The following is a 21,281-nucleotide window of genomic DNA, read 5'->3' on the forward strand; positions in this document are numbered from 1 at the left end:
GGCACTGTGACCAGGGAAGGCCTCTAAGGACTGCAGCACTTATTGTGCCACCCTTAGAGGCCCACTACCTTTAAACACACTGTTCTGCACCAAGACACTCAGCCTGCAATGGCAAAGGGAAGAGTCGACATGGCACACATCCCTGTGTGCCATGCGTACAACCCAATGCCTATGGAATAGGTCAGCCAATCCTCTAACGGGTTGCACTATGCCACTGGTGAGGGTACAGGTGCATGAGCCATGTACCCCTACAGTGTCTAAGTCCATTCTTAGACAATGTAAGTGCAGTAAAGCCATAAAGAGTATATGTAGGCTGTCCGGATTTAGGTTTAAACCTATAATAACTGATAAAGCCCCACCGGAAATGAAATGGCCCTCATCAGAGTAAACATATAAAGACTGAAAAAAAACCTCCACAAACTAAATGCCATTCAAAGAAAGGAAAAGGAATGTGACAGTAATTTCTTCCTGAAGGGGCCAATACAATGCAACGTTGTTATATTAGGTAGCAGTAAGAAAGACTGAGCTAGCATTATTCAGTTTGAGTTTTGTTGTTTAGGGATGTCACAACAATATTGTTGTTTCTTTTTTTTTGTTTTGTGGTCTTTGGTATAAAGATACAAGGGTTAGAAGCATGGTTTAGGTGTTTATTTTATAGACTGTAAAGCACCAGGATATACCAAAATCATATTTGATTTTTTGGCTACATTTGAGGCTTTCACGGATAGGAAAAATGTAGGTTTCATAAGAATCTTTACCAATATGTTCCATCACATTTACCCACAGCGAATGGGTAAAAACCCTTGATAAATCAGCTCCCTTTTTTAGTGAGTCAGTATTGATAGTAGGTGAATTGCCAAACACACCAGGCTTTAAACATTCAATGCAAGGTTTAGTGACAGGTATATGTGAAAAGAGTGCGGTCACAAAGCATCTGGGATACTGGTGAAAACATGAGCAGACTTTTGGACAGCAGTGTCACTTGGAATGCTGCTGCAAAAAGTTCTAAACAAGTTCAACAAAGATTGGAGTGATTTTGTTTGTATTTGCAGTGATTCAGCAACGTATATGAAAAGGTTGTGTGATGACCTGTCACAATCTATTCCTGAGCTGTAGTGCTTCCCTGTAAGAGATCCTTGCCACTAGTTAGATGGTATGCTGACAGCATCTTTACAATCTTATGAGTTAATGAAGAATGCTATTGACTTTAAGTCCATTCTGGTGCACTGTTTTGTTTGTTATGCAAGGAAACTAAAATACAAATATTTTTTCATTTTGTGCTTTGTGATGCATCAAAGAGTCATCCCAACTGCGTCACTTAACTGGTGGTTCTCAGTCCCAGAGGACATGAATGCTATATTATCCATGTGGCAACTGTTTATAGAACTTTGGCTGAGGCTGAGTAATGATGCCAAAGGCAAGAAATGTGAGGATCTTTGATCACAAATTGATAGTGAGTTGAAAAAAGTACACTCTACCTCATTGAAGAAGTATTATATGGTGTACTATAAGTTTGGTTTGTAAAAAATGTATTTGAACCTCATTTACACTGTACGTACACTGTCTGTATACCAAGCACTATCAGTGCAGAAAGCAAGTAATAATAAAAGCAAAAAGTTCCATAAACACTGTTTCTGTAGTTTTTAATGGCGCGAAAATGTGTAACCACTAATAATCACTGTTTTTTGAAGGTATTGAAATCACTTGAAAACAAACAAAAAAAAACTCCAGAATTTACCAAAAATAGAAACTGAAAACAGGAAAGCTTAAGTATATGGTATGGGAGTCAGTCATTACAAACTCCACAACACCATAATGGCTTTACTGAAAAACTGGGAAGTTTGATATTAAACTTCCATTAACCCACAATGATACCAGTGTGGGATTTAATATAAAATGCACTCAGAGGGCATCTTCGGGATGACCCCTTTAAAACGACCTAACGCACAAGTTACTACTTGTGTAACAATATATCTGTAAGAGAAATTTTACATAGCAATACCCTTGTGCGCCGGCAGGCGTCGTCCGCGTCAGTCGTCGGCGTAGTTAGCGCCGGAATGACGTCGGAGTACTTAAGCGCCGCCCTCGCGCGCTGATGTCAGTTCTGATACACAGCTTTTCCGCACCAGATACGCAGAGCCATCATAGAACCAACACTGGTGCCATGAAACTAGGGCCCTGAAAGGGGATGACCCTAACCCTAGATATCGGTTCGCAGAACGGGGAGGATGGGTGGGTCGGTAAGGAATATATCACTAACTAATGTCTCTTACAGATATATCGTTACACAAGTAGTAACTTGTGCATCTGAAAGACACGTTAGTGATAGATTCCTTACCTTAGAATAGATACCCCAGCAATACCAACCCCGGTGGTGGGTCTGCGAACCAATAATCACACCAGAAAGTCCTGGAGGACGGAACGGCAAAAGAAGCCATCTCTCCGGACTTGGCTGTCCAGGCAGTAGTGTCTCGCAAATGTGTGCAGCGAGGCCCACGTAGCTGCCTGACAAATGTCCCGCAAGGGCACTCCCCGGCCCAGGGCAGTCGAAGTCGCGGAGTGGAATGAGCCCTCAGCCCAACAGGAGGTTCCTTCTTGGCCAAGGAGTAACACGCCTGGATGCACAAGATGATCCACCGAGAGATGGTCCGCTTGTGCACCGCCCGTCCCTTCTTAGCGCCCGCATAACCAACAAAGAGTTGGTCATCCACCCGGAACTGGCGTGTGCGATCCAGATAGTAAAATAGCGCACGTTTTGGGTCCAGACGGTGGAGCCTCTCTTCCTCTTTCGAGGGATGCGAGGGCAGAAAGAAGGTGGGCAAGGTGATGGACTGCCCGATGTGGAAGGCTGTGACAACCTTGGGCAGGAAAGAGGGTCTTGTCCGCAACACAACATTGTCCGGATGGAGAGAGAGGAAAGGAGGTGCGGAAGAAAGAGCCTGGAGCTCACTCATTCTCCTGGCAGAGGTGATGGCAACCATGAAAGCAGTCTTCAAAGTAAGAAGACGGAGAGGACAGTTATGGAGTGGCTCAAAGGGAGCACACATTAGATAAGTAAGTACAAGGTTCAAGTCCCACTGGGGCAACACGAAAGGTACACTAGGAAACGTGTGTGTTGCCCTTCAAAAACCTATTCACAATTGGGGACTTAAACAAAGATGGCTGATCAGGTAGCCTTAAGAAGGCGGAAAGGGCAGAAAGGTAGCCCTTGATAGTGCCCAGAGCAGAGCCCAACTGGGGAAGAGAAAGAATGAAGAGGAGAACCTCAGAAAGGGGTGCAGAGAGAGGATGCACAGCCTTTGCTGTGCACCATGCCACAAATCTGTTCCACCTGCAGGCGTATACCGACTTTGTGGAGGGACGCCTGGCTGCCAGAATGACATTACAGTCTTCAGGAGGCAAGTCAAATGGATCAACTGTCGCCGCTCAATCTCCAAGCTTGTAGGTGGAGAATGGACAGGTTCGGGTGGAGGACCGTCCCCAGCTGCTGCGACAGAAGGTCCTCCTGAAGAGGCAGACAAATCGGGGGATCGACACACATGCTGAGTAGCTCTGGATACCAATATCTTCGTGCCCAGTCCGGAGCCACAAGGATAACCTGGGCCCGGTCGCGCCTGTTCTTCTTCAGCACTCTGGGCAGAAGTGGTATAGGCGGAAAAGCATACAATAGACCGCAACTCCACTCGTGACGAAAAGCGTCTCAGAGCGAGTGCCGCCTTGGAAATTCCCAACGCGCAGAACTGATGACATTGCGCATTCTCTTCTGTGGCGAATAGATCTAACCAAGGCTCTCCCCACTGCTGAAAGACACCTTGCGCCACGTCCGAGTTCAGACGCCATTCGTGATCCATCATGCACTGACAGCTGAGTTTGTCCGCCCTGGCGTTCAGAGAACGTGCCAGGTGTTGAACCACCAGGGTCACGCCCTGATGTTCCAGCCACTGCCAGAGGCGCAGAGCCTCCTGGCATAGGGTCCACGACCCCACCCCGCCCTGTTTGTTGCAGTACCACATGGCGGTGGTGTTGTCCGTGAACACCTGCACTACACTCCCCTGGACAGAGGGGAGGAATGCCTTCAGTGCAAGTCGAATTGCCCGCAGCTCCAGAAGGTTGATGTGGAGCTGGGACTCCGCCGGAGACCCAAGTCCTCTGATCTCCGCCTCTCCCATGTGGCCCCCCCAGCCCTGGAGGGACGCGTCCGTCACAACTACGTGCTCCGGTTGGGGTAGGGAGAGGGATCTGCCACTGACCCAATCACGGTCCGTGAGCCACCACTGCAACTGTCTTGCAGTGCCCTCCGAGATCAAGACATGGTCGGACAAGTTGCCCTGATGCTGGGCCCACTGAAACTTCAGGTCCCACTGCAGAGCCCGCATCCGCCACCGGGCGTGATGCACCAGAAGGATGCAGGAGGCCATCAGCCCCAGAAGCCGCAGCGTCAACCTGACCGAGACTCGGGATAAAGGCTGAAAGATCGGAATCAGAGCCTGAATATCCCGAACCCGCTGTTCGGGAGGATAAACCCGAAACTGCGCCGAGTCCAGAACAGCTCCGATGAAGAGGAGCTTCTGAGAGGGGCACAGGTGTGACTTCGGCACATTGATGGAGAACCCCAGCAGGTGCAGGAGATCGGCCGTAGTCTGGAAGTGGCTGACGACTGTCTGGGGCGAGCCCGCCTTCAACAACCAGTCGTCGAGGTAGGGGGAAGACTGAAACCCCTAACCTGCGCAGATGAGCTGCGACCACCGCCATCACTTTCGTGAACACCCGTGGGGCGCTGGTAAGGCCGAAGGGGAGCACAGTAAACTAAAAGTGCTCGTGGCCTACCGTGAACCGCAGGTAACACCGGTGGGCCTGCAGGACGGGGACGTGGAAATGGGCGTCCTGCAAGTCCAACACTACCATCCAGTCTCCCGGGTACAGGGCAGCTAGGACCTGAGCCAAAGTCAGCATCTTGAACTTCTCCTTCCGGAGGAAGCCGGTGACGTTCCGTAGGTCCAAGATAGGGCATAGGCCCCCTTTGCCCTTCTTGGGTACCAGAAAGTAGTGGGAGTAACAACCACACCCTACTTCTGGCCTAGGAACGCGCTTGATGGCCCCATTGGCCAAGAGGGCCGTAACTTCCTCCTGCAGAGTCGCAAGTGATCCCCCGACACGCGGTGGCAAGGCTGGAGGGGTTGTCTCGACGGGGAGGGAGTAGCCCCTTCGGACGATTTGCAGCACCCACCTGTCCGACGTGACAGTGCGTCAGTGGAAGAGGTGATGGCGAACCCTGTCCCCCCACTGGCGTCACATGGGCCTGAAAGCACGGACTAGGAGGGTTTTGAGGCGGGCGCTGCAGGGGAAGGTGTGGACTGGCCTCGCCGTTGTCCCCGACCGCCGCACGGTGGTTTCCACGGCCGCCACCGCGCTGTGTATTACTCTGCGGTGCGTGGCTGGCAGCACGCGTGGGGGCGCCCCTTCCTTGGCCACCAAAGGAGCGAAAGGCACCAGTTTGCTGACGTGGGGCCGAGAGGCCCAAGGACTTGGCCGTAGCCCTGGAGTCCTTAAAACGCTCAAGCGCATGGTCTGCCAAACAGGCGACGGCCATCAAACGACATGTCCAGAAGTGTGGACTGGACATCGGCTGAAAAGTTGACGGACCTCAACCAGGCGTGGCGTCGAACTGCCACCGTCGTTGCCATCGCTCTGCCCAGTGAGTCCGTGGTATCCAGCCCACACCGGATGGAATAGCGCGCTGCATCTTGACCCTCCGCAAGGGTTTGGGCGAGTTTAGTCCGGGCCTCCTCCGGACATTGTGGCAGAACATCCGCGACCGTGTCCCACAGGGTGCGGGTGTAGCGGCCCAAGAGGCATGCGGTATTGACTGACCGCAGTCCCAAACTCAGGGACGAGAACACTTTCTTCCCGAATTGTTCGTACCTCTTGGATTCCCGATCAGGCGGAGCCGTCGGGAATGCGGTCTGGGAAGTGTAGGCCTGGATGACCAGGCTCTTGGGGGTGGGATGGGTGGACAAAAAGCAAGGGTCGCCCGGGGCCGAGCGGTAGCGTCTGGCCACGTTCCTATCCACAGGCTGACCTGAAGCGGGCTTGGACCAAGTGCACAAAAGAACGTCACACAAGGCCTCATTAAACGGCAGCAGAGGCTCAGTGGAGCATGCTTGCGGTTTAAGGACCTCAGTGAGGAGGTTAGTCCTCACGGCCGCGACGGGGAGCGTCAGGCCCAAGGCCTTGGCCGCCCGCGTCAACACTACACTGTAGGCAGCCCCCTCCTCCGTAGCCACGGTGGGAGGGGAGACAAATCCAGTGTCTTGCGAAGTGTCAATTCCACTGGCCTCCCCAAGCTCATATGTCCAGTCTTGTTGAGACTGGCACTCCTGTGCCAGAGGGTCCACAGACCCCTCCCAATCACCCTCGTCACCCATCACCTGAAATTCAGGTTCAACGGATTGGGCCGGTTCGTGGAAATAAAAGTCTCCATACGACGTCGAGAGCGGCGCCGGAACCGAATCAAGGGTAGGATTGGGGACGGCGTCAGTGAGGTCGTGAGGTCAACCGGCGACGACCCGGAACCGGATCCCGTGGAGCCGGGGCCGAAGTCGCCGGCGGCGCCGAAGCGCCTGACGGCGTCGGAGCCGAAGCACCCGACCCGCTAGGTCCCCCAGCCGGAACCGCTGGGCCCGAAGGCGCCACGGAGCCCGACGGAGGAGGGAGAGACCTCATGGCCATGAGGTACCGCTCAACCTCCCCAGGCGTCGCACCATGCCCAGGGACCGGAAGGTATGGGGCCTGTGGCGACGCCCGCGTCTCGGTCAGAGTCGCGTGGGTGGGGTCACCCGAACCCCCGGGCGCATCGTGCGAGCGTCGGGGTGGGTCGGAAGAGCGATGACGCCTTTCCGACCTCTCATGCTTCTCACCTGAGGACCTGGATCCTGAAGACCGATGCAGACGCCCGGAGCTACGAGGGCTCCGACCCCACGACCGGTCCCTCAACCTCCTGTGGGACCGGGACCGGGACCTGGAACGGCGCGGGGCCGACTGCCGGAGCTCCAGCCGCTTGCGGGACCGCTCCCGCCTAGCCTTAGACGTCAGGGCCCGGCAGTCGGAGCAGGTGCAGTCATCTGAAACTGAAGACACCGGCGATGGGGGTCGGTAACCGACAGCCGGCGATGGGGGTCGGTAACCGACATCAGTCGGCTGCACTTGGAGCAGGGTTTGAACCCGGGCATCCCTACCGGCACCGTAGGAGTCGAGAGACTCGAGAGAAAAAAATCAAAAAGATCAAAAAGTTTAGTCAAAAAATGACTTGCAAAAAAGACTAAGGGGTAGAGCTTCTCCGGATCTGCGCTAGCTGGCGCGGAAAAAAGAAGAACTGACGTCAGCACGCGAGGGCGGCGTCTAAGTACTCCGACGACGTCATTCTGGCGCTGCCGACGACGGAGGCGGAGCCGCGGACGACGCCTGCCGGCACGCAGGGGTATTGCTACGCAAAAATTTCCGGATCCAGTCTGATGCCTGGGGATATTCTAAGGTAAGGAATCTATCACTAACGTGTATCTTTCAGATTCTAGTGTCTTGGCCGACTAGATGCTCGCCAGCTCTGCCACCCCCAGACAGGTTTCTGGACCCCCTGGTCGAAAGCTTCCTACTCTCAGGGCCCTGAAACAAAGCACATCCTGGGCAGAGGTGCCAAGTCTCCTCCCCCAGGATGGGCAGGGTCCATGAAGGGGAAGCTTCAAAGGCTTGCCGCCTTTACGAACTGCCCCAGCTATTTGCTGCTCTCAGCAACTGGCCCCCACCGGTTCTAACCTCCACTTTGGGCAGGAGAATCGGTGGGAAAACCAAGATAGGAGGAGAGGTGTACCTACCTTTGCCAACCCCACCCCTCAGGTGGGGAAGGCGAGGCACAACTCAGTCCCCACCATCTTGAAGATGGTGGGGGACCCAGCCAACCAGAGTGAGGCTTATGCCCCTCTCCCACTGGAGGGTGGCATAATACGGGGTGTATCCACCCCAAGGAAGGGACCCATTTGTCCGAAAAGAAAAGTAGGACACTAACTGACTTGGAGCCAGCCCAACCGGCCTGTCCCGACCTCGAACCTACTTCAGTGGAATCCCGGTGCCCCTAGAACCCGGAGGACCTGCCCTGCCTTCCCCAACCGGACTCTATCTCCAGTGAGCACGGGATTTGCTCACCAACAGACTTGGGCTATGCCACTCTGCACTAGATGCCCAGGGCCAGAGTTTGAGTGTCCCAACAACACAAGAAGGTCACCCCGGCGATCCTGATCTGGGACCTGTTGATCCCGGACCTGCCTCGAGTCTCCAGACAATGCCTGCAGCCCCTTTATGGAGGATCCCCCCCGACCGAGACCGGAGCTGGAAAAAAAACACCACCAAAAGACACCCCTGCACCAGACGCCCGCGGCATTGAGTGGCCCAACTGACGGTGTCCCGGCATCCCAACTTACTTCTCCAATCGGTGGTGGCCTCCAGAAGATCTTCGTGCCGAGCCTGCAGTGTTAGTTCAAACAAGAGAATCTCCATTGAAAGTCACAGGGCATCAGGCACCAAAACAGCACCCTACACCTGGCCGTCCCAGTGCAGATGTGGGTGTACCTTGGGTGCTTACTTGAACTCCTCTTGTCCCTGAGCTTAAGTCCAGGAGCTTTGCTCCCTAAACCTAGTGGCTTGCTCGTGAGCAGCCCCTAACCCCCACTGTATAACATTGGTCCTCAGCACCCTGCACCCGGCTGCCCTAGTGCCACTGAGGGGGCTTTGAGAGTGTATCCTTGACCCTCAGAGAACCCTTATTCCAACCCCAGAAACCCAACTCCCAAAACCAAGTACTGTAAACCAATAACTCCATTTCCTCCCATGGGATTGCATGGACTGCTTTTCTCTAAAAAAAAATGTTTCAAGAGTGGAGCTGGAAAGTCTATGAAAAATCATATAAGTGTATTTTGATAACAGATTACTTACTTTTATCTAGGAAATGCTGCAGTTTGGTATCTAGGTATCCCACACTGAGTAAGAAAAGTAATCTGAAAAGTAACTTCAAATGTGACTGAAAAGTAATTTTAACTGTTTATGAACAAGTGACTTACCTGCATCCAATCGAATTGTATTCAACTGCATTATTCTTGCAATGTACTATTACCTGTACTACTCCTGGTTTGGTTTAGAAATAAAGTAAAAGTTACTTACCTTCGGTAACGATGCATCTGTGAGAGACATACGTTAGTTATAGATTCCTTACCTTAGAATTTCCCCGAGGCGTCAGACTGGATCCGGAGAATTTTTTCTTAGCAGTACCCCTGCGTATCACTAAGACGCATCAGTCGAGACCTTCATCACCAGGATGACTCCGTGGTGACTACTTAAACAACACCTCTGTGCGTTGATGTCAGTTCTGACACAACTTTCCACACCAGAAGAGCAGAGCCATGAAAGATACAGACTACTAGGGCCCTGTAAGGGAGTCCCTATCTCTAGAAGTCAGTCCGCAGAGCGGGGAGGATGGGTAGGGCGGTAAGGAATCTATAACTAACCTATGTCTCTTACAGAGACATCGTTACCGAAGATAAGTAACTTGTACATCTGAAATAAACAGTTATAGATTCCTTACCTTAGAATAAATACCCCAGAAATACAAACCCCGGAGGAGGGGTTGAAAACCAAGTTCACACCAGAAAGTCCTGGAGGACAGAACGGGCAAAGTCCCTCGGGACTTGGCTGTCCAGGCAGTAATGTCTAGTGAACGTGTGCATAGATGCACACTTTGTTGCCTGACAGATGTCAAGGAGTGGGACTCCACGTGCCAATGCAGTAGTTGCTGCCTAGTGGAATGAGCACGCAACCCCACTGGAGGCTCCGCCACAACGTAACAGATTTTAATGCAAAGGACAACCCATCGAGAGATGGTACGCTTTTGGACAGCACTGCCTTTCTAGGCACCCACATAGCCAACGAAGATTTGATCATCCACCTGGAAATCTTTTGTGCGGTCAAGGTAGAAAGCGCACGTTTTGGGTCCAGACAGTGGAGTCTCTTCTCCTTGGAAGGGTGCGGTTTGAGAAAAAGGTGGGCAAAAAAATAGTTTGGCCTATATGAAATGGTGTAGCCACTTTAGACGAAACAAAGGTCTTGTCCTAAGCACCACTTTGTCCAGATGCACGGAGAAGAACGGGGGCTTAGAAGAAAGAGCCTGAAGCTAGCTCACCCTGGGAGCAAAGGTGATGGCAACAAGAAAGGCAGTCTTCAGAGGGAGGAGCCTGAGAGGGCAGTTGTGAAGAGGCTTTAAAGGAGAGCATATAAGGTAAGTCAAGACAAGATTCAAGTCCCAGAGGGTCATTATGAAAGATGGATTGAAAGAATCTATTTACAATAGGGGATTTGAATAAAGAGGGCTGCGCTGGTAGCCAAAGGAAGGCAGAAATGGCTGCCAGATAGCCTTTTAGAGTGCCCAGAGCAGAGCCCTGCTGGGCCAAAGAAAGGATGAAAACAAGCATTTACAAGGCAATAGGTCTCACCCTCGCAAAAGTTAAAGCTATTGGCATTGTAAATGACAAACTTTATTTATGTGTTGGTTTAGAAAACAGATAAATAAATGGCATTGTCATTTACCATGCCAATAGCTTAATCTCTCGCAGATGCAAGACCAATTGCATTTACAATGCAATAGGTCTTGTATTTACGCGAGGTTGAGCTATTGACATTGCAAATATCAGTGCGTTTTATTTATGTTTCAAAATCCAAAACATAAATAAAAGGTCTCACAATGCTGTCTCTCACACACTGCTGTCTCTCTAACACACCATGCTCTCCCTAGAACACACACACTGCTGTTTCTCACACACACTGCTGTTTCTCACACACACTGCTGTTTCTCACACACTGCTGTTTCTCACACAATGCTGTTTCTCACACAATGCTGCCTTTCTTCCAGACACTGCTGCCTTTCTTCCAGACACTGCTGCCTTTCTTTCAGACACTGCTGTCTCTCATACACACACTGCTGTCTCTCATACACACTGCGGGTGTGGGATGTAGGTTTCCAGCTCATGTCTGGAGGGTGAAGGCTGCTGCATTTCATGGCTATTTGTTTGTTTTTTTACATACTCCCCAGGGCATTAGTGGTAGCTTCAGAAGCTTTTGTTTTTTTGGGTGGGGTCAGATCTCAGCCCAAAGCCCGACCCCTCTTCATGATCTTGTGCCCTCAATGCCTCGTAAACGCAATTGGCTTATGATTTTGTCCCTTCATAGACACATCCCCTATAAGATCCTCCCCCCACAACCCCTCCTCCCATTGTGAAATATATCTGCAAGTTGGCATGCCTGGGCAGTAATTTTGTGCCAGTCAATGGATCACTGCAAAAATGCAGCGTACAATTAATTTTCCAGTCCGTTGCAGGCAGAAAGCGGATCATGCAAAAACTGAGATTTTGCACCTAATTCACATTTGCATACTATTGCAAAGAAAAAGATAATTGCCCACGCAAACTGACCCACACACACACACAGACACACAGAGCCACACACACCCCCCTCCGCACACAGAGCCCCCTCCGCACACACAAACACAGACAGAGCCCCCCACACGCACACACAGACAGAGCCCCCCACACGCACACACAGACAGAGCCCCCCACACGCACACAGCCCCTCACACACACAGCCCCCCTCACACCCCCCACAACCACACGGAGCCCCCCACACAGACCCCCCCCCACACAGACCCCCCCACACACAGAGCCCCCCCACACATAGAGCCCACCCCACACACACACAGACCTCCACAACCACACAGAGCCCCCCACACACAGAGCCCCCCCACACACAGTCCCACCCCCACACAGACCCCCCCACAGACCCGCCCACCAGACCTCCACAAACACACAGAGCCCCCCACACACACACAGAGCCCCCCCCACACACACAGAGCCCCCCCACACACACAGAGCCCCCCACACACACAGCAAGCCCCCCCCACACAGCAAGCCCCCCCACACACAGAGCCACACACACTCACACAGAGCCCCCCCCACACACAGAGCCCCCCACACACAGAGCCCCCCACACACAGAGCCCCCCACACACAGAGCCCCCCACACACAGAGCCCCCCCACACACACAGAGCCCCCCCACACACACAGAGCCCCCACACACACACACAGAGCCCCCCCACACACACACAGAGCCCCCCACACACACACAGAGCCCCCCCACACACACACAGAGCCCCCCCACACACACACAGAGCCCCCCCACACACACCGAGCCCCCCCACACACACAGAGCCCCCCCACACACACAGAGCCCCCCCACACACACACAGAGCCCCCCACACACACACAGAGCCCCCCCACACACACACACAGAGCCCCCCACACACACACAGAGCCCCACACACAGAGCCCCCCCCACACACAGAGCCCCCCCACACACAGAGCCCCCCCACACACAGAGCCCCCCCACACACAGAGCCCCCCCACACACAGAGCCCCCCCACACACACAGAGCCCCCCCACACACACAGAGCCCCCCCACACACACAGAGCCCCCCACACACACAGAGCCCCCCACACACACAGAGCCCCCCACACACACAGAGCCCCCCACACACACAGAGCCCCCCACACACACAGAGCCCCCCACACACACAGAGCCCCCCACACACACAGAGCCCCCCACACACACAGAGCCCCACACACACAGAGCGCCACACACACACAGAGCCACACACACACACACAGACACAAAGCCACACAAAGCCACACACAGACACAAAGCCACACACAGACACAAAGCCACACACGTATTTTGTTCTAAAAGCACAGCTTCCTAGTATGGAGCTGAAAGAGACAAGCTGTGAATACTGAATTGTTTGCGCTTGCATTGTTGTAGATTGACCTGCTGTGCGCACTCTAGCCATCAAGTTTAGGTTGGGGATACTATACTTTTTTTTAAGATGTGGCGTAATGGCCAGTGATGCAGACTATGGTGGTCGGGAACGCTGCAAGTTCTAGTCTCGGAGTGCGCTCGAAGTCCTGTGGTACAGGGCAAATCAAACCCCATCGTGCCTAAAAACATGCATGTAGCGTAAATGGTGATCATGTAAAGCGCTATAATACCTTGGGCTCGAGATCGCGCTATATAAAACCGCAATCATGACCGCATCCTCCCCGCACTGGACGACCTGCCAGACCCACCCCACACACAGAGCCCCCCCACACACACACAGAGCCCACACACACACAGAGCCCCCACACACACACAGAGCCCCCCGCACACACAGAGAGCCCCCCGCACACACAGAGAGCCCCCCGCACACACAGAGAGCCCCCCGCACACACAGAGAGCCCCCCGCACACACAGAGAGCCCCCCGCACACACAGAGAGCCCCCCGCACACACAGAGAGCCCCCCGCACACACAGAGAGCCCCCCGCACACACAGAGAGCCCCCCGCACACACAGAGAGCCCCCCGCACACACAGAGAGCCCCCACACACACACAGCCCCACACACACACAGCCCCCCACACACAGAGCCCCCCACACACACAGCCCCCCCACACACAGAGCCCCCCCACACACAGAGCCCCCCCCACACACAGAGCCCCCCCCACACACAGAGCCCCCCCCACACAGAGCCCCCCCCACACACAGAGCCCCCCCCACACACAGAGCCCCCCCACACACACAGAGCCCCCCCACACACACAGAGCCCCCACACACACACAGAGCCCCCCACACACACAGAGCCCCCCACACACAGAGCCCCCCACACACACAGAGCCCCCCACACACACAGAGCCCCCCACACACACAGAGCCCCCCACACACACAGAGCCCCCCACACACACAGAGCCCCCCACACACACAGAGCCCCCCACACACACAGAGCCCCCCACACACACAGAGCCCCCCACACACACAGAGCCCCCCACACACACAGAGCCCCCCACACACACAGAGCCCCCCACACACACAGAGCCCCCCACACACACAGAGCCCCCCACACACACAGAGCCCCCCCACACACAGAGCCCCCCCACACACAGAGCCCCCCCACACACAGAGCCCCCCCACACACAGAGCCCCCCCACACACAGAGCCACACACACACAGAGCCACACACACACACACAGAGCCACACACACACACACAGAGCCACACACACACACACAGAGCCACACACACACACACAGAGCCACACACACACACAGAGCCACACACACACAGAGCCCCCCCCACACAGAGCCACACACACAGAGCCCCCCACACACACAGAGCCCCCCCACACACAGAGCCCCCCCCACACACAGAGCCCCCCCCACACAGAGCCACACACACAGAGCCCCCCACACACACAGAGCCCCCCCACACACACAGAGCCCCCCCACACACACAGAGCCCCCCCACACACACAGAGCCCCCCCACACACACAGAGCCCCCCCACACACACAGAGCCCCCCACACACACAGAGCCCCCCACACACACAGAGCCCCCCACACACACAGAGCCCCCCACACACACAGAGCCCCCCACACACACAGAGCCCCCCACACACACAGAGCCCCCCACACACACAGAGCCCCCCACACACACAGAGCCCCCCACACACACAGAGCCCCCCACACACACAGAGCCCCCCACACACACAGAGCCCCCCACACACACAGAGCCCCCCACACACAGAGCCCCCCACACACACAGCCCCCCCACACACAGAGCCCCCCCACACACAGAGCCCCCCCACACACACAGAGCCACACACACACACACAGAGCCACACACACACACACAGAGCCACACACACACACACAGAGCCACACACACACACAGAGCCACACACACACACAGAGCCACACACACACAGAGCCACACACACACAGAGCCACACACAGACACAAAGCCACACACAGACACAAAGCCACACACAGACACAAAGCCACACACAGACACAAAGCCACACACAGACACAAAGCCACACACGTATTTTGTTCTAAAAGCACAGCTTCCTAGTATGAAGCTGAAAGAGACAAGCTGTGAATACTGAATTGTTTGCGCTTGCATTGTTGTAGATTGACCTGCTGTGCGCACTCTAGCCATCAAGTTTAGGTTGGGGATACTATACTTTTTTAAAGATGTGGCGTAATGGCCAGTGATGCAGACTTTGGTGGTCGGGAACGCTGCAAGTTCTAGTCTCGGAGTACGCTCGAAGTCCTGTGGTACAGGGCAAATCAAACCCCATCGTGCCTAAAAACATGCATGTAGCGTAAATGGTGATCATGTAAAGCGCTATAATACCTTGGGCTCGAGATCGCGCTATATAAAACCGCAATCATGACCGCATCCTCCCCGCACTGGACGACCTGCCAGACCCACTTGTCAGATTAGGGGCTCCTCTGATGTCTCAGGGATACATCCCCCCCATATGTGGATCATGCCACTGAATAATTTATGACAGAACGCGGGGGCTACAAGTGTATACGAGGGACGGTATGTCAGGCAGTTGTCTGTGAGCACAGCCCTAGGGCTGTTCGCGACGAGGCCAGAGGTGGATTCGCCTGCAGGGGGTATATGTGGGCGGCCAGGATATATATGGGGTGGTCAGGGTATGTGTGTCAGGTCACAGCTGCTGCCCCCTGATATTAGTTCATGTATTTCAGAAGCTCTGGTCGCCTGCTAAAAAGCAGCGGTGTCAGTGTCCCCAGAATTTGCACGCGGTGATGGACAGCAAGGACCGGATTTGGTGACAGACAAGCGGAAGCCCAAGAGGGGGACATTTTATAAGTGGGCTACTCGGCCTTTTGGCCAGGGTTTCCTTCCTAGTGCAGGTGACGTGTGCCCTCCAACAGCAGCAAGTCAACCTGGTGGGCAGTGGACACAATCAGCCAGCACAGTTATACCTGCATGCGCCTATATGTATACATCCCCCTCACAAACACACACCTCCACACACAGATGCCTACACTACAGACCTCTGGTACCCACTCCACACCGGCCAAGCAAATGTACGCACACAAACCACACAGCCACAAGCTCAGTTAGACATCCACGCGCACGAACGTCAAACAGTCCTCCCCCCCCACCCCCCCCAAAAAAAAAACAGGCAGGCAATCGCACCGACACCGTGCCCGAAGCACACAACGGTAGCAACTGTCCGCGTCCCTAGACCACACCAGAGGCACTGCATTGGTGTTAATTGCCCTTGCCCAACACCGCACCTGCCAGCCTACCGCACGGGCCACTTAGTGTCTGGCGGCACATCAGCTACAAGGCAAAGAGGGGTAGGCAACAGTGTTTCCATCGCTCCCCCGCCGCAAATTAGCCCCATGAAGCCACGAGCTACAAAAGAAACTGGTCGGGATCACAGAGTGACCAAGCTAAGGTGAAGAGAAAAGCACCCTTGCGGCGGGGAAGGCAATAACGAAAATGGAAGCGTCTGGAGCATTGTATGTCCCGTATCGAAGCGAGAAAGAAACCTGGCCAGTAACATGGGAGCGCACCAATGGCCGCCGAACAAGAAAATTTCAGCAAGAGCGGGCCGTGGTGACCGGGTGCCCAGCCCAACAAGGAAAGTATCAGAGCAGCCGCAGGAACGCCAAAGAACGGGAAGACCGCACGCGGCTGAGAGTTCATTGTCGCAACCTTCAGGCAGCGGCCCACATGGAGCGGTGAGTGCATGACACTGCATATGACCATAAGCGCTTGCAAAGAGCACCTGAACAGACAGCAGAAGTGATGGTCAATAACGGCAGGCATAATAGTGAAGGCGTGATTCCGGCCCCGGCCGAACCACAGTAAAAGCTCCCCAGCACGGTACAGGTGTAAAGGCGGCATAACTCGCCATGACGTAGAGTTTTCTGTTTTTCCTCTGTCCCACATGGACGGCCTCGGCCTGCTTTCCTTAGGTTTGTTATCTTTATGGGGCCATCTGTTTCACCCTATAAAGATAAAGCTTTTACAGCAGAAGGAAGTCAGGTCAGTCCGTCCAAGTGGGACGGCAGAAATAGAGAAAAGTGTACGTCACCACAAGCTCTTTCCCAATGGCCGGCCACCTTCAAGCATAAACGCTGCCGCCGGCCAATGAGAAAGAGGGGCGGGGCTTAAAGCCTGCTACTGAAACCTCCTGAAAACACAATCTCGCCAGCAAGACTGCGCATGTGCGCAGCTCTAGGCTTCGACCTAAAAATAACTTCAGAAAGAGGGGCATGATGCCACATACTTATTCCATCGACAGGCGTATAACGTTTTCGTGGAGGAACGCCTGGCTGCCAAGATTACGTAACAGGCTTCCAGCGGAAGGTCAAAAACTGTCAACAGTCACTGCTCAATCGCCACGCAAGGAGGTGGAGGCTGGAGAGATTTGGGTGGAGGACTGTCCCCTGCTGCTGCGACAGAAGATCCTCCCAAAGGAGTAATCTGATTAGAGGATCGATGGCCATGCTCAGAAGCTTGCGGTATCAGACTCTTGATGACTAGTCAGGAGCCACAAGAATGTCTTGGGCCCGGTCGCCCTTGATCTCAGCACTCGGGGCAGAAGTGGTACAGGCGTAAAAGAGGCCGCAACTCCACACGAGACGAAAGGCGTCGCCTAGTGATTGCCACCTTGGAAATTCCAACGAGCAAAACTGCTGACATTGTGTGTTCTCTTCGGTGGTGAACAGTTCTCACCAAGGCTCTCCCCACTGCTGAAAGAGACCTTGAATCGCCTCCGAGTGAAGACGCCATTCGTGATCTACCAGGCACAGACGGCGGAGTTCGTCCACCCTGGAGTTCAGGGAACCTGCCAAGTGTTGAACCACCAGGGTCATGCCCTGATGTACCAGCCATGTCCAAAGGTGAAGAGCCTCTAGACATAGGGTCCACACCCCACCCGACCTTGTTTGATGCAGTACCATATGGAGGTGGTATTGTTTGAACACCTGCACTACCTTCCCCTTGAGGGAGGGAAGGAATGCTTTCAGTGCCAGGCGAACCGCCTGAAGATCAAACAGGCTGATGTGGAGCCCAGACTCTGCCTGAAACCAGACTCCTCTGATCTCCACCTCTCCCAGATAGCCGCCCCATCCCAGGAGTGACGCATCGGTCACCACTGTTGGCTCTGTTTGGGGAAGGGAGAGGGATCTGGCTCTGACCCAATCCTGGTCCGTTAACCACCACTGCAGTTTTTGTGCTGTTCCCTTCTAGATCTGGACATAGTTGGAAAGATTCCCCTGATGCTGTGCCCACTGAAACTTCAGGTCCCACTGCAGAGCATGCATATGCCACCTGCATGATCAACCAGCAGGATGAAAGAGGCCACGAGGCCCAGCAGCCTTAGGGTCATTCTCACCGGAATCTGGGATAAAGGCTGAAACATCGGTATCATAGCCCGAATATCCCAGACTCGCTGCTCGGGAGGACAGGCCTGAAACTGCACTGTGTTTAGAACAGTTCCAGTGAAAGGTAGCATCTGAGAGCGAGTCGGGTGTGACTTCGGTATGTTAATAGTGAACCCCTGCGAGTGCAGGAACTCTGCCGTTGTCTGGAGGTAGGATACGACCGTCTGGGGCGTACCCGATTTCAACAGCCAGTCGTCGAGATAGGGGTAGACTGGAACCACTGATCTGCGCAGATGAGCTGCTACCACTGCCACCACTTTCGCGAACACCCAAGAGTCACTGGTAAGGCTGAAGGGGAGCACAGTGAACTGAAAATGCTCGTGGCCTACCGTGAACCACTGGTAGCATCTGTGGGTTGGCAGGATGAGAATATGGAAATAGGCGTCCTGCAACTCCAACGCCACCATTCAGTCTCCAGGGCAGACAGTACCTGAGCCAACGTGAGCATTTTTAACTTCTTCTGGAGGAAGCGGTTGAGTGCTCTGAGGTATAGAATAGGACGAAGGCCTTTGTCATTCTTGGGCACCAGAAAGTAGCGGCAATAGCAACTACGACCTACTTCTGGCGCAGGAACCCTATTGATAGCTCGCTTGGCCAAGAGAGATGAGACTTCCAGGCGAAGAAGTGCCAAATGATCCTCTAACATGCAAACAAAAGACGTGGCAAGGAGGGAGGGACAGTCTTGAAGGGGAGGGAGTAGCCCCTTTGGACTATTTGCAAAACCCACCTGTCCAATGTGATGGATTGTCAGTTGGGGATATGATGGCGAATCCTGCTATCCACCGGTCATTGATGGCCCTGAAGGGTCAGACTAGGAGGGTTTGGAGGCTTCTGCAGGGGGGGGGACTGGCCCACCCGCTGGATCCCAGACCCACAAGGTACCCGAGTCCCACGTCCGCGGCCATGCAGTGGCTGGGTAGCTTGCATGGACCGCTGGCTGGACTGGGTCGGGAACAGGGGTGGGGTGCCCCTTCCGTAGCCACGAAAGGGGCGAAAAGCAGACTGGGGTGGATGGGAAGTGAGGCCCAAGAATCTGCCCATAGCCCGAGAATCCTGAAAGCGCTTGAGCGCTGAGTCTGCTTTATCGCCAAACAGGCGACAGCCATCAAAGGGCATGTCCAGCAGAGTTGACTGGACAACCCCCAAAAAGCCAGACTCCTTAAACCAGGCATTGCGCCTATGGGCTACCGACGTGGCAATTGTTCTGCCGAGTGAGTCGGTGGTATCCAGTCCACATCTTATTGTGAATTTTGCTGCGTCTTTCACATCCACCACTGCCTGGGAGAGAATGGCCCGGGCCTCCTCCAGGCACTGAGGCAGCACTTGCGGTAGGGAGGACGGTGAGAGTGTCTCCCCGACCCGCTTACGCCCAGGTATCCAGCAACTGACTAGTGTTGCATATGTTTTAAAACTGTGATTACTACAGAAAAATTGAAATTTGGAAATTGAATTGATGCTTGACTTTTAAATTGCGCCGTATTTTAAATGCCACATTAGTCTTGTTAATAGCGCTACACGCTACAAGCTTAAAGTTACATTTAGCTGACCTGGGCTCGATCTTTCGTCCTGCCCGCCCCGGTCCGACTCGGCAACCAGTGCCGTTGAGCGGAGGGCGGGTCAGGCAGAGCCAGGTTACTTCCGCATTCACAGAGCAGTCAGCGCTCTAGTTGCTGCACCTTTGAGGGGTATTTAGGCAGTGAGGAGCAGGCGGCGAATCGCGGTAGGGAGGACGGTGAGAGTGTCTCCCCGACCCGCTGACGCCCAGGTATCCAGCAACTGACTAGTGTTGCATATGTTTTAAAACAGTGATTACTACAGAAAAATTGAAATTTGGAAATTGAATTGATGCTTGACTTTTAAATTGCGCCGTATTTTAAATGCCACATTAGTCTTGTTAATAGCGCTACACGCTACAAGCTTAAAGTTACATTTAGCTGACCTGGGCTCGATCTTTCGTCCTGCCCGCCCCGGTCCGACTCGGCAACCAGTGCCGTTGAGCGGAGGGCGGGTCAGGCAGAGCCAGGTTACTTCCGCATTCACAGAGCGGTCAGCGCTCTAGTTGCTGCACCTTTGAGGGGTATTTAGCCCCCTCGTCACAGCAAGCGCGCAGCGGTCGCGTGCAGCGAAGCGCCTGAGACGCGCCAGAGAGAAGCCCGTCTGCGCCCGTACGCGACTGGACGGGACCAGGGGCCATGGCAGTATCATCAGTGGTTACTGAGGTATTTAGACGGACTTACTCCCCACAGTCTTTACTGCGCTTACGCCCTAAATTGTCAACTTCTGACTGCAAGCTACCACTCTATTGTCTCCTAGAAGGGCCATTCTCATGCAGATCCTGCCAAACACAATTCTTGACAGAAAAACTTTCCCTCCAGCAGCGCTCTAGTAAAATTCTCGCAGTTCCAATTCAGGGAAGAAAGATCTTACTGTGCAATGTTAGATCTCTAGTTAAACATTCTTTTGAAGTTTGGGATCTTATTTTGAAGTTTGGGATCTTATTTCCACTCATAAAGCAGATCTCTGTTTTTTAACAGAGACCTGGCTTAAACCCCACTCCACCCCCGCCATCACTCTTGGAATACCGGAGGGTTACAAAATTGTCAGATTAGATCGACCTAAAAAAACTGGTGGGGGCATAGCAATTGTATTCAAAAAGGAGATTTCTATATCGGTCATTGATCAATGTTGTAATTCGACTTTTGAAATGCTAGTATTTAGGATTGGTTCCTCCACTAAATATAGTAGGAAAGGAGCCTTGGTCTACCGTCCGCCAGGCCCCTTAAAAAATATGTCCAAACAGTTAGTGGAAGCATTAGCGCCCCATGTGTGTCAAGACAAAGAATTTCTACTACTTGGGGATTTTAATATTCATAGTGAGGAGAAGACT

The 21,281-nt window shown here is 53.7% G+C and overlaps 1 protein-coding gene across 2 annotated transcripts in view; it reads right to left on the reverse strand.

Annotated features, from left to right (window-relative positions):
* The window catches only part of MTDH (metadherin), a 448,308-nt gene that overhangs the window by 145,045 nt on the left and 281,982 nt on the right, over positions 1 to 21,281 (reverse strand). The gene's annotated exons all lie outside the window — the stretch shown is intronic.

Source organism: Lissotriton helveticus, chromosome 4_1 (assembly GCF_964261635.1).
Source record: "Lissotriton helveticus chromosome 4_1, aLisHel1.1, whole genome shotgun sequence".
NCBI lineage: Eukaryota > Metazoa > Chordata > Amphibia > Caudata > Salamandridae > Lissotriton > Lissotriton helveticus.